Here is a 12,370-nt window from a genome sequence, read left to right on the forward strand (position 1 = left end):
GTAGAAGCTATATTTTAATACTAGGCAAAGTTACTACTCAAGGTTTAAAGTCCAGTTAGTCAAACTGAAATGTTTTTGAAAACTTGAAGAAAGATAAAATCTTATGGTTCAAGTAGAGTTACTAGTTTTATAAATGAGAACTATAAATAAATACATGGAATAAATACAATAATATGAGGTCTGTCTGGAAAAAGTCCAGCTATTGTTAATATCACAAAAACGGTTTGCACGACATTGATGGAACCTGGCAGCCAAGGAGAGTGGACTGGGATGCACATGCATGAACAATGACGACTTCGCTGTACTAGTCCGTGGGGGCAGTCGATGCCACAGAGTGAGCATCTGTACTATGCGGCCATCACATTCAAAATGACTGAGCAGAGCCACGAATGTGCATCAAATTTTGCACGAAGCTTAAATATTCCTCTGTGGAAACTATTTGGATGATTCAGAAGGCCACAGCTATGGGCAACTGGTGATTGGCAGATTTATCATGACAACACACTTGCTCATGCATCACATGTCTTGAGAAGTTTTTTGGCAAAACATCAAATCACCCAGGTGACTCAGCCCCCCTACAGCCCAGGTTTGGTGCCCTGCAACTTCTGGCTTTTCTCAAAACTAAAATCACCTTTGAAAGGGAAGAGATTTCAGACCCTTGATGAGACACAGGAAAATACAATGGGGTAGATGATGGCAACTGGGAGAACTGTATGAGGTCCCAAGGTACCTACTTTGAAGGAAGGGGACTGATGTATCATTGTCCCATGTACACTCTTTCTTGTATCTTCTTCAATAAATGTCTCTATTTTTCATATTACATGGCTGGATATCTTCTAGACACACCTTGTGTACTCTAGAACATTTCTTAAATTGTGAAGACAGATGTCAGATAGCCATTACTAAATATTGGGCTTTTGCCATCTTAGAAGCTACGTATGATCACTTCAGAAGCTTTCCTAATTTGAACTGTCACCTAGAGGTGAGGACATTGAGGAAAGGGGACTCTTTTCTGATACCTCTGTTTCTCCTACGTGCCAGGGACTCTTAAGGAGAGACTTCCAGATTTAACTTTGGAAACTATTTTAAAAGTTGCAAAACATACAAGGAAAAAAGAAAACTTTCCTGGAACCAGTCTTCTTGCTATTTTTAAGGAAGGCGTTTGGCTGATGGCTCACCTTTCTTTTCCCCCCAAATTGTGAAATTCAATGCACTAATTTCCACAGCATAGTTAAACTTGCAAACTCAGCCAATGAACTTGGCCTCCTGACTTGCCAAGAACTAGATGATAAGAGGTCAGGAGGCTGTATCAGTTTCATTCATTCATTCATCAATCAGTCATGCAGCGAGCATCCACCATTAGACACGGTGGCTCAATGCTTAGTGATACAAGGAGGAAAAAGATAGCAACCAGCCCTAGCCCCAAGGATCTCACAGTTCAGTGGAACAGAGCTGCAAGGGAAGGAGCAGATGTGATTAAATCTCCCAACTGCTACATGAGGATGTGACAGGGCCAGAGGAAGGTTCCACAGAAGGAGTCACGTTTGAGTCAAGAAAGCATCAATAGAGCTGGAGTGAGAGTCTGAAGAGAACTTAGATGTTTCAGGAACATTGACCTTCCATGCATCAAGCTTGCCTTCATATCAGCATATGAGAATGTTTTCCAATAATGAGTAGGCTTTTAGTTTATGCACTATTGTTGCATACAATTCTAGTACAAACTGCTTCTGTACACTGATGGCAAAGTGTGTGATATCCAGGCAGATTGGTCGATGAGGGCACACACCCTCTATTGAGAATTTTAAGGACTTGAATGCTTCCTTTACTAGAGCAACCTGATATGGAGGACCCATTACCAGGTTAATTAGGTTCATTCAATTGTTCCAACTGATTCACTCATGGCCTCATCGATGATTTTGGGGAGGTGGAGTGGAGGGCTAATTGATGCTTCCAGCACACTAACACAGCATTTAGAAGCAAAAAGGCCTGTTACCACCCACATGGCAATCGCCCTGAGGATCAGTATCTGCAATGAGTGAAACAGCACGAATGCCTTGGAGAAGCAGCGTCAGGAGTAAATTGAGATCTAATGCATGCAAAGTGCCTGTACTGTGTCTGGCATGGAGTCGGACTTGGTGTAGGGCACCCACAATGTTATGCTATTTCACTGATGGGTAAACTGTCGAGGGTACTGAGACTTTAACCACAGCCTTTTCCCCTTGAAATCTTCGAGGAACTACTCAAAATTACTCAAGGTTAACATGATGGAATCAAGTGTCCTTCAAAATGCACAATATTAATACTGCCCATAAATTAAAGTTACAGGCTTCATAATACCACATTGTGAACATTTATTTGGTGTCAACTACTTCATTTCCACACCTCTTGTGTGCCTCCTATGTGCAAGGCACTTAAGTTAAAATAAGACATACAAATGCCAGGATGATATTTTATATAATTCAAGAATTCTAGTATTTTATATATATGTGTGTGTGTGTGTGTGTGTGTGTGTGTATATATATATATATATATATATATATATATGCGCATCAGAATTCAGGTAGAAATAGTTCTATAGTTGTTTGTTATTAAAATACTTTTAATTTTGAGCCCTAATAACTACAAATGACTTTGTGAGCTTCCTGGGATACCCACATCTTTACATATAGTCAACTTATTCACAAGTATAAAGTGGTATGTAATATTTCCATCCTGGGGGTAGGATTAATCATCACAAGACATTTAGCAGCTGAAGGTCTGTCTGTGAGCTGGTGGGGTGGATCTTCGGTAGAATACAGCTACAAGGATTGTTTTGTCTAGCTAATGGTATTCGGATTTTTAAAAATTGGAGTGCCTTTGGGTAGGACATGCATTCCACAGTTCCAACCAATCGACACCTCCCTCCACCTGACACCCTGACATTTGAGGCTTGAAAGGGGCCTGAGTGTACAACCGCTGCACTAGATCATAAAGAACTTGATTCACGAGTACCTAGGGCAAGCCCCAACAGTAGCAGCAAAAGCACAAACTCCTGCAAACCTCAAATCTTTTAGGCTATGAGAATTTTAGTGATTTGAAAATGAATTCTATGTTGCCAAAAAAGACAAAGACTGGCCGGGAGTCATATATATATATCTATATATCTATATCTATATATCTATATATATCTATATATATATAGATATATAGATATATAGATATATGTGTGTGTGTGTGTGTGTGTGTGTGTGTTGGCGGGGAGGGAATCAGGTATTACCTATTTCTATCTAAATGGTTCCAGATAAGGTTTTGCTGGTCCAATACTTCAGCTTTCTATTCTTTTTAAGGAAATTTTGAAAAGGTTCTATGGATTCCTTATATAATTATAAATAAAGACTTCTGTATTATTCAATACTATAGACTTATCACTCTATAACAAGTAAGGTACACATAAAGTACCTTATTCAGCCTACATGCCAATTCTATGAAGGACGGGCATTACTGAAGCAGTGCCAAGTTACTCCTGATTCTGCAACTTCTCTGAGGAGCAGGGCAATCTGTCGGAGAGTTAATAGAGGCACAGCAATGGGGAACCAGCTTTTCTGAGCCCCAAGCCTAGGGGCTCTCCACCAGCTGTGACCCCTGGAAGAGTGGTTTGGCAAGGACGAGAGACAAGGAGTCTTTCCAAAGGATAACCTGCAAGCCTGCGTGACTGGTCTGAACTGGGGTGGGGCAAGGTGGCTCCTCTTCCATCACCATGAATTGGAGCCGGAACTAGACACGGCATTTAGTTTCTTGGCATAATAGCACACCGCTATTTTACTGAGGGTCAGCTAGGTACAGGTTTTGTTATTTTATTTAGAGATAATCTTTTGAACTGAGTAGCGCCCAACCTAAAGTATTTCATAAAATATTTGTAACTAATCAAGCTTTTCAATGTGCATGTTTGGGGGTCAGTTTTTAATACAAAAGGATTCTTTTAAATATACCCAGATTCTACTATTCCTTAATGAAACCCACAATTCGAGAACTAAGATGACTCTGAAAATTATTATTTTTTTAAATTTAAGAGAACAGGTTGGTTTCACGTGATTGAAGGGAGAGGAGAATAAATAAATAGGAATTGTTCTCATGCAGTGGGAAGATTTCATGAAGTCACCGTATATATATGCAAAATGAACACTATTAATAGCACAGAAGTAAACACCTGTAGACTTTTAAAATAATTATACACATCTTACAAGCCACATTACAAGTTTTGAATAGAGAACCTCTCCACATTGGCAATAAGCACAAAGGCTGACTGTACACGAACCTCTCTATTCATTTATAGCAAAGCAAAGACACAGAATAGTGAAGGGTGAGAGAGCATAGCCTCTTGAGTCCCACAGGCCTGGATTGAAGATCTGAATGGGCCACTTACCAGATAAACTACTCAATCTACCCTAGCTTCAGTTTCCTCTTCTCTAATAAATATACCATATTGTATATTTGAAAGTTGCTAAGAGAGTGGATCTTAAAAGTGCTCATCAGGAGGGAAAAAAACCCTGTAACCACGTGAGGCGATGGGTATTAACTAAACTTACTGTGGTAATTATTTTTCAATATACACATATATTAAATCATTAATTTGTATACTTCAAACTTATGCAATGTTGTGTATCAATTATATCTCACTAAATCTGGAAAAATCATAGTACAGACCTCGGAGTTCTGTTTGTGATAAGGCTAAATAAAATGTGTGCAAAGCACTTGCTGTGATGCCTTATGTATAGTAAATACTCAATAAAATATCAGCTATGATTATTACCTATTCATTCTACACCTATTTATAATAAAGATTTGAGCTGTTCTGTAATCAAATGGAATTTGCCCAAGTTAATATGATATCTGTTTAATGGCATTTATAATCATAATCATTATTGTGCTATATTATAATTAGCCACAAATGGTAAACTGTTGGTATAATTGATTGTAATTAGTACACAGTCAAACAATTTTTTTAACAGTTTTTCTCTTCTTTGTTCTTGATCTAACATGTGATCAATATTTTTATGAACTGTTCCCCCTCATTTGCTAGTCGTGTGATTTTGACCCTATCATGTAATCTCCATTACAGTTCCTTTTCCTCTCTGTGAAATGGTAATAATGAGACCTATTTCGTAGCTAAGATTAAACATAGTAAAACACAGTAAAGTGCAAAAAATAAGTATAATGTGTATAAAGATATAGTTAAAACATAAAGATAACATACAGGGGAGGGACAGGGCAGAGTGCCTGACACATAACCGATAGTACTACTTTCAGTGGGTGGTAGCGTTACAAACCACGCGATGCTCTTCCCGGATGGAACCTAATGGCCGTATTCTCAAAACCTTTAAGTCTAGGAACAGGCTGAGTGGCATGAAGGTAAGAAAGACTTTTGGAGCAGTGGTTTGCAACTGTGGCTGCACACTGGTATTATCATATACAGCTGCTGGGTCCCACCCGGAGAGTGGGATTGAACCGCTGTGGGGGTGGCCTGGGCACCGGCATTTTATAAAGCTCCCAGGTTAGGGTTTACCGGGCATTTGAGGTGGAGGAGCTCTGAGGGAGGGTTGGCTGCGCTCAGATAAAACTTGTTCTTGGCTCCAGGGATGGCTAGGAGGGGCCTGACTGAGGATGGAGAGTCTTGCTTATTTCGAGAGCGAAAGTAGAGAGGAGGACTCTTCTGACTCTCTTGCAGGCAGAGTAAGAGGAAATAAGTCAGGTGTGCTCTTAGGGTTGGCCTTAAGGGTGCACGTGTATGTGTGTGTGTGTATAATTTTAGGAACAACGAGAAGTATGCACACTCCAGGTGTAACCTAGCACCTACTTGGTGATGCCTGACATTCCTCTGACATAATACGAAGTAACTTAGTCTGACAATACAATTAACCTTGGGAAGAATGATATAATCACATCACAAGTGAAATCTTTTTTAAAGTGTAAATAGAAGGTTTCTTCTTATTCTAAAGATTGGAAGGGAAGCAGGTGCAGTAGGGTTCTGAACCCATAAGGAATACCACGCAAACAAGATGGGAGAGAAGAGCAGAAATGCAAGTGAGCAAACTACAAACTAACCTGCCCACAGCTAAAGTGCAGGATGGACTTAAAGGCAGGATCAGCTTGTAAACCTTGGAGGTGGACTGGATGTGTTGAAAGGAGGCAAGAAGGGCCTTTGGGATGACTTCTCGCTTGGGTGACAGGACAGATGGAGAATGCCACTGACTGAGGGCACAAGAAAGAGCTCTCGGGGAAAGAGGAAGACGATGGCTTCAGTTCTGAATAAGTTGATTTTTGAAAACTGGAGAAACCAACGATGTCAATACCCCTTCCCTCCTCACCAATTATACGAGTAACACGTCACCTGGCAGGAAAACGACTGCTAACATTTCAGTGCATCTCCTGCCGGCCTTTTCCTAAACTCACGCGCATGAATGTATGTGTGTGTTACTGTGGACTGCACAGATCTGAAACCTGTTCTTTCTAATCTACGCTGTGACGTCACCTCGTATATTACACACTTTCTGTAAAAGTGAGTTTTACAAAGCAACAAACAACAAATGTTGGAGAGGTTGTGGGGAAAAGGTGTCCTTAGTTCACTGTTGGTGGGACTGCAGACTGGTACAACCATTATGGAAAACAGTATGGAATTTTCTCAGAAAAATAAAAATCGACCTGCCTTTTGACCCAGCAATTCCACTGCTGGGATTATATCCTAAGAATTCTAAAACATCAATATCAAAGAACCTATGCACCACAATGTTCATAGCAGCACAATTTACAATAGCCAAGAGTTGGAAGCAACCTAGGTGCCCATCAGTAAATGAATGGATCCAAAAATTGTGGTATAAGCCCTGGCTGGTGTAGCTCAGTGGATTGAGCACGGGCCTGTGAACCACAGGATCGCAGTTCGATTCCCAGTCAGGGCACATGCCTGGGTTGCAGGCAGATTCCCTGCAGGCCAGTTCCCTGCAGGGGATGCACTAGAGGCAACCATACATTGATGTTTCTCTCCCTCTCTCCTTCCCCTGTAAAAAAGATAAATAAATAAAATTAAAAAATTAGGGTTTAAAAAAAATTGTGGTACATATACACAATGGAATTCTATGCTGCAGAGAGAAAGAAGGAGCTACTACCTTTTGCAACAACATGGATGGAACTGGAAAGCATTATGCTGAGTGAAATAGGCCAGGTGCTGAAAGACAAATACCATATGATCTCACCTTTAACAGGAAGCTAAACAACAAAACAAACAAGCAAGCAGAAAAAAAAACAAAGACACTGAAATAGAGAACAAGGGGACAGTGACCAGAGGGGAGAAGGAAGGGAAGTTAAGGGGAAAAAGGGGGAGGGACTTGGAGGAACAAATAGGAAGGACACAGGGACGAGAACTGAGGGGGGTAGAAATGGGAGGGAGGTGGGGAGCAAGGGGCGGGGGAGGCTGCGATGGGAGAAATAGACAGAAAACTGTACTTGAAAAATAACTAAATAAAATTAATTAAAAAAATAAAAAAAATAAAAGTGAGTTTTAATGCTTACATAATATTCTCTACACAAAACTCCCAATTATATTAACAGAGATTAAGATTTCTATACATTAAGTGTGGTCTACCTTTTTGATTATGTAAGAGGAGGTAATCTGAGGCATGGGAAACACTCAGGGTTGGGATAAAATACAGACCGGAAAGATGGCAGTGGGTTTAGGGACTAGGAAGTCTCTGGGGCGCCTGCGTGAGCACTAGCGCTGCTGAGGAACTAAGAGCTAGGGAAATAAAGAGCCTACATACAGCTGTCTTGTAAGAAGCTCAGAAAGCATGAAGAAGCAGGGGCAGGAAGTAAACTAACTAGAGGGGTTATAAGATTAAGGAAAAGCTTTCTAAGTTTTCTTCCTTTTTACTGAATTCATTGCGATGACCTTGATTAATAACATTATGTAGGCTTCAGGTGCACAATTCTATAGTACATCATCTCTAAACTGTATGGTGTGTTCACCACCCCGGGTCAGGTCTTCTTCCATCACCATTTATCCCTCCTTTACCCTCCCCCACAGCTTCTATCTGGTCATTGCCACACTGTTGTCTGTGTCTATGAGGTTTGTTTTGTTTTTTAAATAGTCAAGACTCTAGAATCTCTCTGTATTGTGTTCCATCCCCTTACAAAGATCACCTCAAATTTGACCTCCTAGTTGAAATCTTTCCCAATCTTACCCAACTGGTACTCTACCTGGTCTTCTCTTACAAATGGATTGGTAATGTATACCTTTATACCCAGAAGCTACTGATATACTGCTTAGAGTAGCAGTTCTCGACTGGGGCCTTTGGAAACAGTTTTGGTTGTCACAGCTCGGGGCGGGGGGGGTGGTGGTGGTGGGGGTGGTGAGTGGGGCTCCTGACATCTAGTGGGTACAGGCCAGGGATGCTGCTAAACCCCCTACAGTGCACAGGATGGCCTCACAACAAAGTGATTTAGTGGCAAATGGCAACCCCTTTGAGGTTGAGAAACCCTGGCTTAGAGTTACCCCACCACTGTCTGGCATTGAAGTTACCATTTTCCCACTTCAACAACTTCTACCTGCTCTGCCTGCTCCCCCCGCTACAATACACTGGCCGTAAAGCAGCCAGAGTGAGTTTTTAAAAAAGATCAGCCCTGGCTGGTGTGGGTCAGTGGATTGAGTGCTGGCTTGCAAACCAAAGGGTCACCGGTTCCACTCCCAGTCAGGGCACATGCCTGGGTCGCAGGCCAGGTCCCCAGTAGGGGGCGTGCAAGAGACAACCACACACTGATATTTCTCTTTCTCCTTCACTTTCCCTCTCTCTAAAAATAAATAAAATCTTAAAAACAAACAAATACATAAATAGATCAGATCATGTCACGTTCCCTCTTTGCTCAAAATTTTCAGTGGCTTCCCAGTGACCTTAGCTTCCCACCCCCATTTCCTATAGGTCATGACTCTCCTGAAGGTGATGTGACTCCTTGATATATCTGTGTTATGCCTTTCCTGTATATGCACAAGCATAAATAATTTCTAGATATTATTCTGCTGTTTATACAATTCATAGAAATCATTTCATAAGCATTTGTCTATCTGCAGCTTGCTGACTTGGGGGACAATTGTAAATGGCGCCCACAGAGACTTGTCCTACAAGACTCCTTAAGGGCAGGGTGTGAGGGGCCCTCGGGCATATCTATGGAAAAGTGCAATTGCTGGGTCATGTCTGCACGTCTTCAATTTTGACTAGATATCGCCACATTTCTTATGTCGGTTTACTCCCATCAGCAAATGTAAGAGAGTTCCCACATCTCCACCGAGTATTCCCCAGTGTTTATTAAACACAACTAAATGAAATGAAAAATTGAGCCAACATTTAAAGATCAGACAATTTCACAGAAACTTCCATGCGTCTGGTTCCTCTTGAGAAATCATAATGTCTGGTGAACAGAGCCATGAATAAAAACATGTTCTTTGCCACAATCCCCACCATTCCTATTTTTCCTACACCTGGTCTGCTCCATCAGCCTTCTTGTGTAGTCCTAAGGACATGTGACTCTGTCATTCCTGCATTAGGTGGCCATGCACACTATCAAAATACTGAACTACCCTAGGTGACTACCCTCCATGTGGCATGCTGGTGTCCGTGAGTTCTGCAGTCTGAGAGCAGGTGACACTCACAGGTGAGGTGACAGCACATACACAGGCCCTGCCCATTCCCTCCTGACCAGAAGCTGGTGTCTTCTTCACCAGCTCTCTTCCTTTTCTTCAACCCCATCATTACTATTACTTCTAAATCATGGCTGCTACTTGCTTCTTTCCTCCTTTCCTTCTCCCTTCCCCTCCTTTTTTTTTTTTTTTGCGAGGGGGCTCTATTCTGAGTCCCCTCTTGAATCTCCCATCCTTTTTTGCACATTTCCAGGCAACCAGAACCCTGGACTTCAGAGCCGCTTGGCGCTTCTGCTGAGGGCTGCTGCACAGGGCACCGTTTCACATGGCTCTCTGCTGTTTCATGGGGGTGGGCTTACTGCACCAGTTAGGGTTCGGTCAGGATCACACTGCCACCTATTTTCTCTCTCTCACGGTGGCTAAGCACATAACAGGTGCTCAATAAAAATTCTGCAAGTTAATTCAGGAGACAGGATGTGCTTGAATGTCTATTATCTATTAATCAAAGGTAGAAGAAAAGGAATAATTATTAAAAATCTATTCTGGCATTTCCCAAGCTATGTCTGGCAACCAGATAAATATGGAAAGCACTGGCTTAAAGCAAAATTAAATAGATTGCTATATTGGGGGACATCTTTGAGCCTTAAATATTCCAGCATACACTGAAAACAACAAAGGAGTGAGGGATAGAAAATGCAGCAGTTTCTAAAACCACCTTGGTCAGGGAACCCAGGAATACCAGGGGAACTAGAACTACATAGAACGCAGATTAGGAACAAGGCTCTTTTTAAATCACCCTTCCATTTTTACTTCTTTCCCTACACTAGTCTAGAAAGTCCATTTTATTTCTAACAATGGAATTACCTTCCTAGGAAATCTTGAGTTATATTTAAAACGATTTTATTTTTCACAGTAGCCAAGACCTAAAAACAACCTAAGTGTCCATCAGCCGACGAGTGGGAATGGAAGATGTGGTTGCTGTGTGCGTTGTTCAGCCACGAAGAAGAGGGGCATCCTGTTATTTGTAATGACATGGATGTGCCTTGAGGGCACGAGGGTAAATGAAATAAGCCAGACAGAGAAAGACAAATACTGACTGCATGGCATCACTTACATGTGGAATCTAAAAAAAGTCAAACTGGTAGAAACAAAGTAGAAAAGGAGTAGCCAGGGGCTGGGGGAAATAGGGAGAGGTTGGTAAAAGGGTGCAAACTGCCAGCTATACACGGAACAAGGTCTGGGGAGCTAATGTTTAGCATGGTGACTAGAGTTGAAAACACTGTACTGTATAATTAAAATTCAGCAAGAGGGTAGAACGTAAATGGTCACACACACACACACACAAAATAAATAATAAATATTTTTAAAAAGAAAAAAGATAAATATGTGAGGTGAAGAAAGATTTTAAAAATAATTCCTCCAATAGGAGTTAGGTAGACTATTTCTGCATCATTTTTCCCCCATTCAGGAATTTCAATAGTACAGCCTTTAAAAATGGTCTAGGTGCCTTTTGTTATTGAAAGCTGGGAAACAAATCTCGCATTGATCAAAGCCAACAGAAACAAATCTACACCTCTCTGAGCAAATCCCACACTGCAAGTAGCATCAGATCAAAACGAACAGGTCTCTACCATCACAAACAAAATAAAAGGCAACTCTACAGCCAAGTTCCCATAAAGCATGTAACAGCCCTTTCTTCCTTCGGGAGTCCAGCGTTAACCCCCATGTGTGACCAAGTCACAAACAATGGGGAATGCCTAACGCCAGCTGCTGTTCCTGAGCTGCTGACAGGGTTAGAGCACTTACACATCAGAGAACCTGTGCCATGGGACAAAGGGTTGTATTCATCGTTGTATCTGGTTGTCCTTTCCTTGGGGACAGAAACTGTCCTAATCATGTTCTCCATCTCAGGACCCCGCCCCACCATGCCTACCACCTAGAGGGAACAGAGTAAATGAAGTTAGTGGAAGTCACTGATAGAAAAAAGAAAGAGGGAAAAAAGAGCAAACTCCAAATCTTTTTGCTCTTATGAAACTGAACAAGTCCTTTTATAGTATTTTTGGGGACTAAGGCTCAAGGAGCTGAGAGCAAGTGCTGTTAGCTGAGCTGGTAATACTCTTATCACCTTCACCTGGGCCAGCCAGTGCTCTTAAGAAGAATAGCTCATTTAACCCCTGGGCAATAGGGGCGCGCAGTACTGGCACTTTCTAGATTTGAGGATGACAGCTATTCTGTGATTTACTGTGGTCTACTGACCAATGAGGAATAAGACAATACCACCAAATGTGGCAGGCTGAACTTCTTACAGGTTTGACTTTTGACGCTCGCCATATTTACTACTAGTACAAATCAGGCTGAGGAACACCTACCATAAATCAGATATCTAACGCTAACAAATTATGCACCCATTACAGATGACCTTTGGAGTCGCTCAAGGTACAGTCACAATCACGCATTAAAAAAAGCTGCCTTTCACTGTAATGTGTGAATGTATGAAATTAAATGAGGCTTGCAATGTAATCAGTGTGGTTGGCTGCTTTAATATATTCCATTTCTATTTCAAATCACCACAAGCCAAGAGTGACGAATCTAATTTGATCAGCTGTTCACAAAAACACAGAAAAGCAAAAGTGGATCTAGCAACGCAGCAAGGTTTTTAAAGGAACTAATATTTCCTACTATCACCAGAGGGTCCTTAATGTATTTTTT

General features: G+C 41.4%; 1 protein-coding gene across 3 annotated transcripts in view; it reads right to left on the reverse strand.

The window, feature by feature from the left end:
• The window catches only part of POLA1 (DNA polymerase alpha 1, catalytic subunit), a 303,248-nt gene that overhangs the window by 26,934 nt on the left and 263,944 nt on the right, over window positions 1-12,370 (reverse strand). The gene's annotated exons all lie outside the window — the stretch shown is intronic.

The sequence above is a fragment of the Artibeus jamaicensis genome, unplaced genomic scaffold, assembly GCF_021234435.1.
Source record: "Artibeus jamaicensis isolate MK-2021 breed Jamaican fruit bat unplaced genomic scaffold, CSHL_Jam_final scaffold_1283, whole genome shotgun sequence".
Classification (NCBI taxonomy): Eukaryota; Metazoa; Chordata; class Mammalia; order Chiroptera; family Phyllostomidae; genus Artibeus; species Artibeus jamaicensis.